Raw genomic sequence first — 14,281 nt, 5'->3', positions numbered from 1 at the left:
CCACGAAGAGGGCCCGTCTAGACCAAAGAAAGAGACTCATTGGAACGAGAGAGGTATGCCCCCTTTGTTATCCGCTCACAATTTTTGTGTGTCACCTTAAAAAATAGTCTATGCATTGGAGAAGCTCGGACCAAAAGTAAAGTGGGCACAAAAGATGAGATCAGATCCAAGCACCAGAAAGTCAGACGCCCTCTACGAGTTCCACCAAGAGCGAGGTCAAAAAACTGAGGACTGCATCGCCCTAAGAGAAGAGGTTAAACATGTTTCGCCAAGGAAACCTCAAAGAATTGTTGAGCGACCAGGGAGGACCAACTTTTCCCGAGGACGTGAACAGCATCAGGGTATGACAAAAAGTTCAGCACAACCCATAAGATCAAACGGTCGATCACTCATGAACGGTATGACGAACTCGAAGAAAGTATCATCTTCGGTAAGTCAGATACCCACGGTTTGGTTTTCCCTTGTTATGATGCCCTTGTTATCACTTTACGAATATTAGATACAGATGTGAGATGCATTATGGTAGACGATGGGAGCGGCGCGTGCATTATACACCCTCGAGTGTTCGCAGAAATAAAACTCGAGGATAGGATAGTGCCGCATTGCATCACGTTAACAGGTTTTAACAATGCAGTTGAACGAACATCCAGAGAAATCACACTCCCCGTCCTGGCCGGCAGCGTCACTCTGGAAACCACATTCCATATCACGGACCAAGACACGGCGTACAACGCCATAATAGGTCGACCCTGGATATACACCATGAAGGCCACCCCTCCAGCTTGTACCAAATCATTAAATTTCCAACCCCATGGGGAATATTCAGCATACGAGAAGAACAACGCACATCTCGAGAATGCTACCGCACTGCCCTGAATTGCTCAACAAAAGAAGGGCAAAGCAAAAGAGGCATAGCAATTAACATGGCCGAGGTCGAGCGGCGATGAAAGGGAAGAAGTCATCAAAGACCCTGAAACCGTGGAAGCCGCATAATCAACCGTTGAAGACCTCGGCCCCGTCCAACTAGATGGCAACGACCACAGCAAGAAAGCTTATATCGGCTGCAAGCTTCAAGAAGTAGGTAAATTCCGTCAACTCTTTACTACTAATGCAGACTTGTTTGCTTTTAGCCATGCAGATATGCCATGTATCCCGAAGGAAATCGCTATACACAAATTGAACGTCGACCCATTTCACCCCTCGGTGAGGCAGGTTAGGCATAAGTTCAACTCCGCAATAAACGATGCAGTACGCGAGGAAGTCGAAAAGTTATTGGAAAATAGCTCCATCAGAGAGTCAAAGTACCCGCAATGGGTCGCCAATGTGGTCAAAGTGAAAAAGAAAAATGGGAAGTGGCGAGTAGACTTTACAGATTTAAATAAAGCATGCCCCAAAGATTTATTCCCATTACCTCATATCGATCAACTCATCGACGCAACGGCCGGGCACGAACAACTGAGTTTCGTGGACGCCTACTCAAGCTACAATCAGATCCTCATGGAAGAAGAGGATCAGGAAAAACCCACTTTCATCCCCATCAAGGAACGTACTGTTACAGAGTCATGCCTTCGGATTGAAAAATGCAGGGGCGACGTACCAAAGGTTGGTAACAAAGATGTTCAAGGATCAACTCGGCAAGACGATGGAAGTCTACATAGATGACATGATGGTCAAGTCCACAAGAAAAGAATCACATCGACCACTTGAGAGAAACCTTCAACATACTTTGGCAATACGGAATGAAAGCCCCAAAAAGTGTGCATTCGGCGTGGCCTTAGGAAAATTCTTGGGTTTCCTAGTGTCACCGCGAGGCATCGAGGTCAACCCCGACCAGATCAAAGCCATTGAAGGGATACCAGAGCACTAAACCACCAAAAAACAGGTTCAGAGATTGACTGGCCGCATCGCCGCCCTTTCAAGGTTCGTCTCGCGATCATATGATAGATGCCACAAATTCTTCGGTGTACTCAAGAAGGATAATGACCTCCAATGGACCTCTGAGTGTGTCCAAGCCCTGAAGGAGTTAAAGGCCTACGTGTTGTCGCCACCACTACTTTCAAAACCAGAACTTGAGGAGCGCCTCCTCATCTACCTCGTTGTGTCCGAAGTAGCTGTGAATGCAGTCCTAGCCTGAGAAAATAAAGGTACGTAATCTCCCATATACTACATTAGCAAAACATTAGTTGACTCCAAGACGAGGTATCCCCACCTCGAAAAATTAGCCCTGGCCTTGGTCGTAGCTTCGCGAAAGCTTAGACCCTACTTCCAGTGCCACCCCATCTTGGTAGTCACGACTTTTCCCTTGAGAAGTATTTTGCATAAACCCGAGCTACCGGGCAGGTTAGCCAAATGGGCCATAAAATTAAGCGAGCATGATATCACATATCAACCGCGGACGGCGATAAAGCCACAAGTCCTTGCCGACTTCGTCGCCAACTTCAGCGCAAAAATAATGCCCGAAGTCGAAAAAGAAGCCGCCCACGCTTCTCCCCCAACACAAGATCTATGGATTTTGTACACCGACGACGTTTCTAATGCGTCAGGGTCCGGATTTGGACTCGTACTCGAAGTCCTAACTGGCGAAGTGATTCGCCAGTCCATAAGGTGCCCGGACATGACTAACAACGAGGCCGAGTATAAGGCAGTGATTGCAGGACTAAAGCTAGAACTCTTCATAGTTGTGAATGAATCTTTTCAAGTCTGACTGTATGTTCTTGTCATATTTTCAAGTTTGACACATTGAGGAGTATAAATATATACAGACCCACCTCTTCATAGTTGTGAATCCATCTTTTTAGAATCCTGGATCCAACTCCGAGTGAGATACTTATCTTTACAGCTTTACTGAGCCCTACAACGGCCCGAATCCGAACAATTTGAAACATTAATTGTCACTTGACAAATACAAGAATGGCTAGACTGAAATTTTTGTTTTTATGTTTTTTACCCCTTAGATATCCAGTATTTAAAACTCATAAATCCAACTAATTTAAATTTATGCCGAATGGATAGGGATGGCAATGGGACGGGGCGGGCTTTATTTGATGCGGGGCAAGGCGGGGCGGGGCGGGGCAGGGCAGGTTTATTCTTATGCGGGTGCGGGGCGGGGCAGGTTGAAACAGTTTTAAAAATTTTAAAGTGGGGCGGGGCGTGTTGCGGGTTTAACACAAGTTCAACGCGGGGCAGCGATAAATTTGAAAATCCAAATTGAAGAAAGAATGGCGCACATCAAAATGCATGTATAATAATTTAAATTCGTATTAAATTAGTTATTCTAAATTCTTCGTTTTCATGATTTGAACTTCTCAGATTAAAAGATAAAAATAGTCTAATCATTCCACCATATTTCTTGTTTCTTGTCGAATTATATCTACTTCTTCCTTGTGTATTAATGACTTCCTAGCATAATGTAATCATTATTGAAAAATTCTAGTGGTTTTAGTTGGAATTGCATCTGCCTCTTTATATATAATTTTTTTTTTTTTTTTTTTTTTTCTGTATGTGACATTAAGTCCTATTTTTCCAGACAACATAGAATATTCTTAGAACTAGTCCTAACTGGTAAGATCTAAATTAGGGAAGTACTTATGTCGATAAAATGGTATTTCTAAGCTTTTCTTGTAGAAGTAAAGCTTCTACAAGAACATAAAATGATAAAATGATATGCTCCACAGGTATGAGCATGTAGTTTCACATTACGACAAAGAGAAAAATATAATTGTTTGAATAATATTAAACTCTTCATTTTATAAAATAATAAAATTTCAAACTAGTTTGTTTTAGAAGAAAAAAAATTAAGTGGGCGGGGCGGGGCGAGGCGGGTCCAAGCGGGGCGGGGCAGAGCAGGTTAAAAATGAAAAAATAGCTATGCGGGGCGGGGCGAGTTGAAATTTTTGTAGGTTTTGGCAAACCCGTCCCGCCCCGCCCCGCCCCATTGCTATCCCTACGAATGGATTTAAATTTCTGGTGAAAAGTGAAGAATATTAATCATCTCGGTATACCTTTTAATGGTAAGTTTACTTTCCTCTTCAGTCATCTAGATTAGAAGATGGACAATTAGGCATAGCCAAAAAAGAGAGGGAGAATTTTAAATTAATGTACACTTGTGACGTATCAATACGTTCACTACTTCTACAACAATTAGGTGCCAACGTAATATAAATTATATAATTATATAAAAACATTTAAAATATGTATGTATATTCGACTGCTGTGAGAAGATAGACTCGTACATGGTTGCACTTGAGTTTCAAGTCTTAAATTAATATAGGGAAACTTACACAAATATCCCAAATAAATGTCAACTTACCAACCTCTAGCCATTAGTCATAGACTTACCAAAACTAGCCAACAAAAATTGAAAAACCAAATAATAGGGTTCTTTCTCTCAAAGAATCACATGCAAAAATCACCTTCCATATTTTTAAGTGTGATTAGCAACATTAGATACAAGACGGAAAAGAAATTTCATGGACGGGGTAGCAAATAAGGTGATGAAATACAAAAATCTATACAAAAATTCCAAAAATCTAAACAAAAAAGGAACTTTTTCAATGGGTATAGTTGAAATTCATTGAAAATATATGGATAAGTCAATATACAAAATTTGAGGAAGATTGGAGGTGATTTGGAGTGGTATTGTATCAAAATTCATAATTAAATCGAGTTCAAAAAAGTCTTCTGCGACACATGTATCAAACATGTATCACGCATGTATCTCACACACAGGTATATATGGATATACATATGATACACAATTGATACAAATATGATACATATGTGATACACAAATGATACACAGTGTGATACACATTTCATTTTTTTCATGTTCAGCTTTTACTTCGAATTTTCAATACAAACCACCTCAAAACTTCACCAAATCATCCCAAAACTGAGATTCAAGCTCCTTAAGTTGTGCCCAATCTATTCTAATAACACCCACTCAAAACAAAGCAAAAATTTGATATTTTTTTGCTACAAATAGCTAATTGGCTAATTTGGCTAATATTAGTAATATTTTATCAATTGACCAATTTTTGTAATGAGCTACCTATAAATGGATATAGCTGATAATTTCCTATTAATATAAGCTCTCAAGTTTGAGTTTTTTTATTGATCGTAGCTTGACCATTAATTTTGACAAGCCCATTCCTTTTTTCTTTCTTTTCAGACTTGATAAGCCCACTTGACCTTACTTTTATTTTTGGAAACCCAATCTTCAAGTCATGCACACTGGACCTCATTTTATTTTTGTAAGCCCACAGGGTGAAATATAGAGACTTTTTCCTTTTTATACTATATATGAAATCTTATTACCAAAAATGTGCATAGTTTTATATTTACCCGCCATGTTCACAGTTTTTCTACAATTATTATACCATTCATTAAATACTAATTATTAGGAGTTGATTCCTTCCTAATTAGGCGCGCTACAAATCAGGAACAGAATATTCTAATTGATTTAGCGACCTTCAGATCAAATTTGAAACGCAAATCCTATATCTTCAATTTAAAATCAAATTACATAGACTCTTTTCTGCAAAAACTCTGTTCTTAGATATTTTCCTTAAGCCACAAATCAAAAAAAGACAAAATCGTCAACAAATTCGAATCAAATTGTAGAAATCAGTTCTGCAAAAGCTCAGTTCGTCGACATTCTCTCTACATCTCTCTCTATTTCTCAATCGCAAATTTCAGTAATACAAAGCAAATGAAAAGAGAGCAGCAATTCCACCATTGACAGCCATTAAAAAGCTTGAAAGCTTTGAATTCAAATTTGGGTTTTCAAAAATCATTATTTGTTTGGATTGGGTGTTGTTGAAAATAATCGGGAATATGGTTTGGAGTTTATATCTCAATTTTGAGGGGTTTTGGTGAAGATTAGACTTGGTTTTGACTGAATTTCAGATTGAAACTCGAAGAAGAAGAAGAAGACATATTGCAGAAATTGTAGATAAATTATAGATAAATTGTAGATTATTTGTATTCTGATTGTAGATGCTTTATTTTCTATTTTCACAAATAAAAAACGGCTAAAACTTCTACAAATCTTCTGAAAAAACGCAATTATGTCAAAAATCCCAATTATGCTACAATTTAATGGGAATTGGGATATAAAAATTTAATGTACCCCGTTTGTAGATATTTTGTAGATAAATTGTAGATTATTTGTATTCTGATTGTAGATGCTTTATTTTCTATTTTCACAAATAAAAAACGGCTAAAACTTCTACAAATCTTCTGAAAAAACGCAATTATGTCAAAAATCCCAATTATGCTACAATTTAATGGGAATTGGGATATAAAAATTTAATGTACCCTGTTTGTAGATATTTTGTAGATAAATTGTAGATTATTTGTATTCTAATTGTAGATGCTTTGTTTTCTGTTTTCACAAATCAAAAACGACTAAAACTTCTACAAATCTTCTGCAAAAAACGCAATTATGTCGAAAATCTCAATTAAACTACAATCAAATGGGAATTGGGATATTAAAATTCAATATACCCAGTTTGTAGATATTTTGTAGATGAATTGTAGATTATTTGTATTCTGATTGTAGATGCATTGTTTTCTGTTTTCACAAATCCAAAACGACTAAAACTTCTACAAAATCTTCTGCAAAAATGCAATTATGTCGAAAATACCAATTAAGCTACAATTGAATGGGAATTTATGGTTATATTTGAGGAATGAAGCAGATCTACGATTTTTATCTGATGAACAATTAACTAATACTGTGCTTAGCTTGGATTCAGGTTTTAGAGTTAGTAGATTTGGTAATTTTCACCTATACGAATATGTAGCACTAGCTGAAAGTAGTGGGTGCTACGATATGCCTTATCAATAGTGTGGATCTGCTCATAATTTATATCTACTGTTTTGGTACATGTTCTTATTTCTTTTTTACTTTTGGCTGGAGTTTACCTTGGTGATTAATATTTTCGAACCTACTTTCGATCTTTATCTTGGCATAAATTTTTTTCCTTCTAATTTGTTCCTTTTGATTGTGGCTTTTGTGAATTTTAAAGATCTATGCTTTAGATAAAAGGTCCTTATCTTAAAACGTAAAATAAAATAGAATGGGTTGTGACAGAAGGTTTAGAATATACGGTACCTTGAATTAAGGATGGATATATGCTGCATTAATTGTACCTTTAAAATACACTATGGTATAGAATTGGTAATTTGGTATGCTAAATGTAATTATATCAAACCTTAAACATTGAGGGTAATAAGATTTCCTATATGGTATAGGAATGTAAAAATCTCATACAGAAATAGCACTCAAATTGAATGGTCCTGAATTTTCGTCCCCATTTGTCCATTAACAGAACTTTAAGTTCGCCTCATATGCAACACTTTTAACTTTTGACTTTGAAATTCTGCAACATTCAAAAGTTAAAGACCACCCAAAAAGTATTAACAACAATAACCCAGTAAAATCTCATAAGTGGGGTCTGGGGAGAATAGAGTGTACACAGACCTTACCCCTACCTCGGAGGTGTAGAAAGGTTGTTTTCGAAAGATCCTCGGCTCAAGAAGAAGAAAATAAATAATAGACAATAGACAATAGGTCAGTGACAGCAACAGAAGCCAGAAAAATAATATCAGCATTTTAAGAAACAGAAAATAGATGTAAAAGCAATAACAATAACCAGTAATAATGTCATAGAAAATAGTGTGGAAACTACAAAAACCACTAACAACACAAGGCGAAGCATTATCAGCCTAGCCCCACCCCCGGTACAACGTAGAAAAACGCTTGGCTCCCTCCTACCCTACAACCCTAATGCTCGACCTCCACACCTTCTTATCTAGTGCCATGTCCTCGGATATCTGAAGTCGTGCCATGTCATGCATGATCACCTCACCCTAATACTTCATAGGCCGCCCTCTACCTCTCCTCATACCTGCCAATGTCAACCGCTCACACCTCCTAACCGGGGCATCTATGCTTCTCCTCCGCACGTGCCCGAACCATCTAAGCCTCGCTTACCACATCTTGTCATCCATGGGAGCCACGCCCACCTTCTCCCAAATAACTTCATTCTTAATCTTATCTAGCCTAGTTTGCCCGCACCTCCACCCAAAAAGTATCATATTTGTATAATTTTTTGGTCGACAAGCCTCATTTTAAATGATAAACTCAGTTGAACCCTACATTTGGGTGAAGTGCATAAGTAGCCACTTTTAAGTTTGCTATTTAAATAAGCATTTACGTGTTTGGATAGATGTGCTGAAACTGATAATAAGTTATTTTTTTATTAAAATGATTAAAATATCCTTTAAAACTTTACAAAAGATTATAAATTAAAAAGTTTTTTTTTAAAGAAAAAGATGAACAACGAACATGGAATGAAAAGAAAGTTAGAAAATTTATTTTTGGAAAAATATTTTGTGAATTAGAAAATATTATTAAGGATAAACTAGTAAAAGTCTTGGTCAAACTAAAAGTGCTTATAAGCTAAAAAGCCATAAATTGGGGGTGACCAACTTACACTTGACTTATAAGCACTTTGGGTATTTACCAAACGCATAGATAAAGCCCAAAATTACTTATAAGCTAGTTTGACCGGCGTATAAACTTAGCCAAACACCTCTAGGCCTAATTTTATGATAATCCATCAAAATTTGCGGATTATGACACAAACCTTCCTTTTGCTGCCCAGCCTAAAGAACACACTGAACCAAAATTACAGAAAATGACAATTGCAGCCCAAGCCCACTAAATAGATATAACTAACAATTTTCCAACTCCTGAATTTTCTTTTCCTTACCTTCCCTCGCCAAAATTATAACACGAATTTGTACTAAAATTTTAACAATTCATCAGAATTTTTGTAAGCCAATTCTTTGCTCAGAATGACTTCTGATAATCCATTAAAAATTGCGGCCAAGTTCTAACCAGTAAGTTATTTTACAAAATTTATTTAAACGGATTAAAACTTAAACCGTGGCACAAAAATAGCTTATTTCTGCAAATCACCCCCAAAAATATAGTGAAAATAGCATGGACTAGTCATTTTTCGAGTTGGTAATCGAAAAATAGTCAGAATGTGCAAAATCATTGAAAAATAGCCAATGTTTTGATAAAACATGAAACGTTCCAGTATAATATGCGTGATTATGGAGCTCATGCGTATAAACTTCCAGCATATTATATTGGAACTCCAGTACACGAAAAGTTCCAGCATAATATCTGGTGTCACACCTCCCTTTTACACCTCTACCCCGAAGGATAAATGTATAAGGGAGTTTTTCCATTTAAAGTGACATTATTCGAAATGGGATTATTTATTTATTTTTTTAGAGTCGCCACTCGGGAAAGGATGGGCTTTTGGTGTCCCGAGTCACCGGTTTAATTTAAATCCCAAATCGAGGAAAAATTTCGACTTCCCAATTGGAGTCTGCGAACCAGAAATTCTGTGTAAGGAATTCTGTTGACCCGAGGGAAGGTGTTAGGCACCCCCGGATCCCGTGGTTCTAGCACGGTCGCTTAAATTATTATAAATGGCTAAACATCTGGTTTTTATACAAGTTCAAACCTATAGTGCAATTTTATAAATTATTTACCGCTTTTGGTTATTTTTTACGAAAGTGAACGCCGTTTAAGAGCGTGCTTTTGGATCACGTCACATGAAATGCACCCGGATCCTCAACACCTCTTATTCAACGTTTTGGGATTTGGATTTGGGTTGCACGAAATGCCCACCCGTATTTAGGAAGGTAACATTATTAAAGAGCGCGCCTAAAGTGACTAACGTATTATTATCTTTGCGGGAGGCCGTGAAATTCACTAAACGGCACGTCCCGAGTTCTAAGTATTTTAAAGGAAATAGTTAAAGAGGGCCACGCGATTTGTGATTTTATTTGGCGCGGCGCACCTCGATTCCATTTTTTAAAGATATTCAACCTAGAATTTGGCAAGCCATAAGCTATTTGTTATCTAATTATGGCTATCCTCAATTTATTGAATGGTGTAAACTAGCCCAAATATTTTTGAGGGACAGAATGACGATTTAGAGTCAAAACTTGGGCCCATCGTAAGGCCCAATAGATTGCGGTACTTATTATAAACAAACCATAGCCAAATTGGGATCTTCAAGAACCCAAATTAAAATAAAATGGGCTTCAGCATGAACAGGGTTACTGGTTGGGCTCTCCTATCAACATAAAGCCCAATTTTAGTCATCTTAGCAACCAACAATAGTACTTGCGATTCGAACAATAAACAGCCATTCATAATCAACGAGACTTTTCAGAATGCATGAAATTAGGAGATTTGGATTTTTCATTTAAACTTTTTGACGCAAATTGATCCAAAATACCATCAGATTCATTTTAACAAAATGAAAATGTCTGGGCCGGAAAATGAGCCCAAGCTCGAACAAGGATCATTTCCAATAGGACAGGATCCTTAGCTCGAACTTGCTACTCAAATACAGGCCAGCCCTATTTATTTTTTAAGCTACTAACCAATTTTAGGCCTGTGTTAGGCCCTATCCTAACAAAGCATCAGTTAACCGCAGCTAAAGACTTCAAAATTACATCGCCCCAAAAAAAAACAATTAAAACTATCAAATGCTGTTTATTGACTTTAGACATGATTCTGAATCGAAGCCATATATCTAACAGTCCAAACGAACTGAATTGTTAAACTTAAACAGATTCAAATCCATTTGAACTATTTCAAAGGCCAGTTTCTAACCAAGTATTATGATACACATCCAAGTCACAGCAGGGACGATATTCTATCACAACAAATTCTAATTTTGAGCTACAAGACCAACTGACCTACTCAAGCATACTGCAGAATATTCAGCATTCCATTCACACATGAGGTTCCATTTACTATTGCATAACCAAGAATCTAAACGTTCCTTCTAAAGGGTTAAAACAAACTCAGGATATTAAGCATGGATAAACAACTTAACATATTTGAAAGAAGAATAATAAATTCTTCCTAACAGGGAGATTAAAGGCATAAAACAGCATAAGCTAATAAGATTCAACATTTAAATAAAATTTCTACTCAAATTCCAACTATGTGTACAGATTCAGCCTGGATCTAACTTGTAGCACCTCATTTGTTAACAAATGGTAGGATGGAATACCTGGAATAAAAGAAAATGAAAGGTAAGAGGCCAGCAACAGCAATAAGGATATCAGCTTTAAGCTCGAGCAAAACCAGCAGTGAAATCAACTAAACAACCAATAGAATAGTGAATTGGACCAACAGAACTTCAAACCCAGCTTGAGAACCAGATTCAGCTCATTTTTAAATCCCACAATGAAGAAACTACGGCTTCGAACTTTGAAAGGAATCAGGGATATTAATGAAATTCAATGAAACAGTATAAAATGTTTTCTGGAATTTTTAGCTCTCCAAAAGCTTTCTGTAGGCTCTCAAAATCTGATGTACTTTCAGCTTTTTTAGAATTCTCAAAATCTGATCCCCTAAAATCTGACTTGAAAGGAAAGAATGGTATGCCTTTATAGGCAATCAATTAGGGCAACCTTGCTGATTTTTAGTTTACCCCTTAGGTCCTGTTTAATCTCTGCTTTTTGCTTAAAAGTCCCTAAGATTTTGACTTGTTTTTCAAGTTAATCTACCCACAACCTGAAATTCAAATTAAAACCCCCTACTAGAAGCTTCTAGGGGTTTTCTATTTCTGTTACTGCAAGATTCCCTAAGGCTAAATCCCAAACTACCCCTAATTACCCTGAAAATTACCTAAGCTAAAGCAGAATGTGGGTCAAATTGACCCTGGACTGACCCAAGACTTTTGGGCTACTACATCAACAGGTTCCAACAGCCCTTGGGCTTCCTGAATCTTTGAAGCCCAAATTGTGGCTTAAACAGACCACAGGCTTGCAGAAATCCGCCATTCCGGCGTCCAAGAGAACTGACAGCAAAACGAGAGGAAAAGGCCATTGATGCAAATGTAAGCATGAGATTAAAATACTTAAAAAAAAACTTATTATGCTGGTAATTACTAATAACCTAAGTCTGAATCATACAACAAATCAACTACTAACTGAAGAAAGGGGATGAATCAGAAGCAAATAACAAACCAAGAAATTAAAGATGGAAAACAAGAAAAGGTCGACAACTAACCGAGATGAATGACTAAAGTGAGGAGCAAGGCGGCAGGATAGTGGATCGTCTCAAATCGAGCAAACTCGANTTGGGCTTCCTGAATCTTTGAAGCCCAAATTGAGGCTTAAACAGACCACAGGCTTACAGAATAGCCGGACGTACCAAGAGAACTGACAGCAAAACGAGAGGAAAAGGCCATTAATGAAAATGTAAGCATGAGATTAAAATACTTAAAAAAAATTAATTATGCTGGTAGTTACTAATAACCTAAGTCTGAATCATACAACAAATAACCTACTAACTGAAGAAAGGGGATGAATCAGAAGCAAATAAATAAACAAAACCAAAGAAAATTAAAGATGGAAAACAAAGAAAAGGTCGACAACTAACCGAGATGAATGACTTAAAAGGTGAGGGAGCAAGGGCCGGCCAGGATAGTTGGATCTCTCAAAATCGAGCCAAAACTCGAATTAGCCAAAGCTTTCGAAAAGAAAACTTGGTTAACACGAATCTTGACTCGTATTTGAACTCTGAAATCCATAAGGTCTTGAACTTTGGTATGAAATTCGAAGAGTTTGGTTAGGCTTTGAAGACAACCAGTTTAAGATTTGTGATGAGGAGGTAAGGAGGGCTCTGGGGTGTAGTTTTGAGCTTGAACAGAGGCGGCGCCGCCACCGGAGAAGTGTGGCGGTGCTAGGGTTTCCATTTTTAAACGATGATTTGAGAGATTCCAGGGGTTTTTGAAAGAAATGGAATGTAGATCTGGAACGAGGAAGGTGAAGTGGTGATTTGGTATAAGTTTGGCAGCGATTGGACGCCGGCCGCCGCCGTGGGCGATTCCCGGCGGGCGGCAGGCGGTGGTTCATGGCGGCGATTTGGTCTGAGGTTGAAGATGAAAGGGGAGGGTTGAAGTACATAGATACGAGATTGTTTGGACAGTAATGTATGAATGGGAGAAGTAAGGATGACCGTTGGATGGGCTAAGATAAAGGGCCAAGATTAAATTAGAATTTAAGGCTCAAAACGACGTAGTATCGTCCTCTTACTACGTCGTTCCAAGGTCTCAAAGGGTGTGGACTTGGACCGGGTAGGGGTATGAATTTGGGCCATTTTGGCCGAATTTGGGGCTTTAGCTTGGGGCCTGGATTGATTTAAAGGGGGTTTGAGGTGGATTTGGCCCAAGTTCAGGTCTTTTATTAAGGAATCTATTTTTCTTTCCATTTTCTTTTCTTTTTCCTTCAAATTAAAACTAAGATCTAAATTAACTCTAAAACTAAATTAACCTACACAACTATATTAAGTTCTAATTAATAATCAACACAAATTAATTAAATACCAATTTAAATAAAAACTGAACAAAATTCAAAGCTAAAGTTAAACAAAGCAAATAAATCAACTTTTGTGATTTTTGTATTTTTGTAAAACCCTAATTTCTAAACGCAAATGCAATGCGTAATTTTGTATTTTTTTTATGAATTTGTGTTAAATTAAAACTGCAAATAAACATGAAAATTATGCAATTAATTCCTACAAATTAAAAAGCAAAAAAAAAAAAACCTAAATCTAAGAAATCTGTAGGAGTAATTCATGCGAGGCAAAAATCACATGCTCACAGCTGCCCCTCTTTGCTCAGAGACACGAAGGGTTTCCGGGCAAAGATAAATGAGCAATTATGAGGGATTTTTGCCCGCTTGGCACTCCCTGAGAAGCATTTTTGAAAAATGTCTGACCGCACCCTGCTTCAGAGGTTGCCTACATATCCTTGGCTATAAAGGAATCAGGTCAGTGTAGTTCTGGAAGTTTTGGTAGCTGGGACTACCGGGAGCTGTGATTTCACTGCTGTTGCTGCTGCTACTGCTTGCTGACCTCCTTATTACACCAAAAGGAAAATCAAAGCTAAGCTAGCTATGCCTATCAAATATGAGTTACAAGATTCCTATCTATAATTCTCTTGAAGCTTGATCTTGAGTCTTAGCTGATTTTGCTGTGGACTCCGATCTGAATCTTGATGCTCGCAAGTTGTTGGTGTTGTTTCTTTTGCAGCATTGGGTCAAAGCGGGATCGGCGGAGCTTGTGGCTTCAATCAGATTTTGAGCAATCCGCACCCTTGTTTGCTTCAACACTTTGAATTCATTTCTTTTTTGTTCTTTTCTTCTTTTCTTGATTCTGGATTGAGAT

Source organism: Nicotiana attenuata, unplaced genomic scaffold (assembly GCF_001879085.1).
Source record: "Nicotiana attenuata strain UT unplaced genomic scaffold, NIATTr2, whole genome shotgun sequence".
NCBI lineage: Eukaryota > Viridiplantae > Streptophyta > Magnoliopsida > Solanales > Solanaceae > Nicotiana > Nicotiana attenuata.
The sequence above is the reverse complement of the archived record's forward strand: the minus strand, read 5'-3'. Positions refer to the sequence as shown.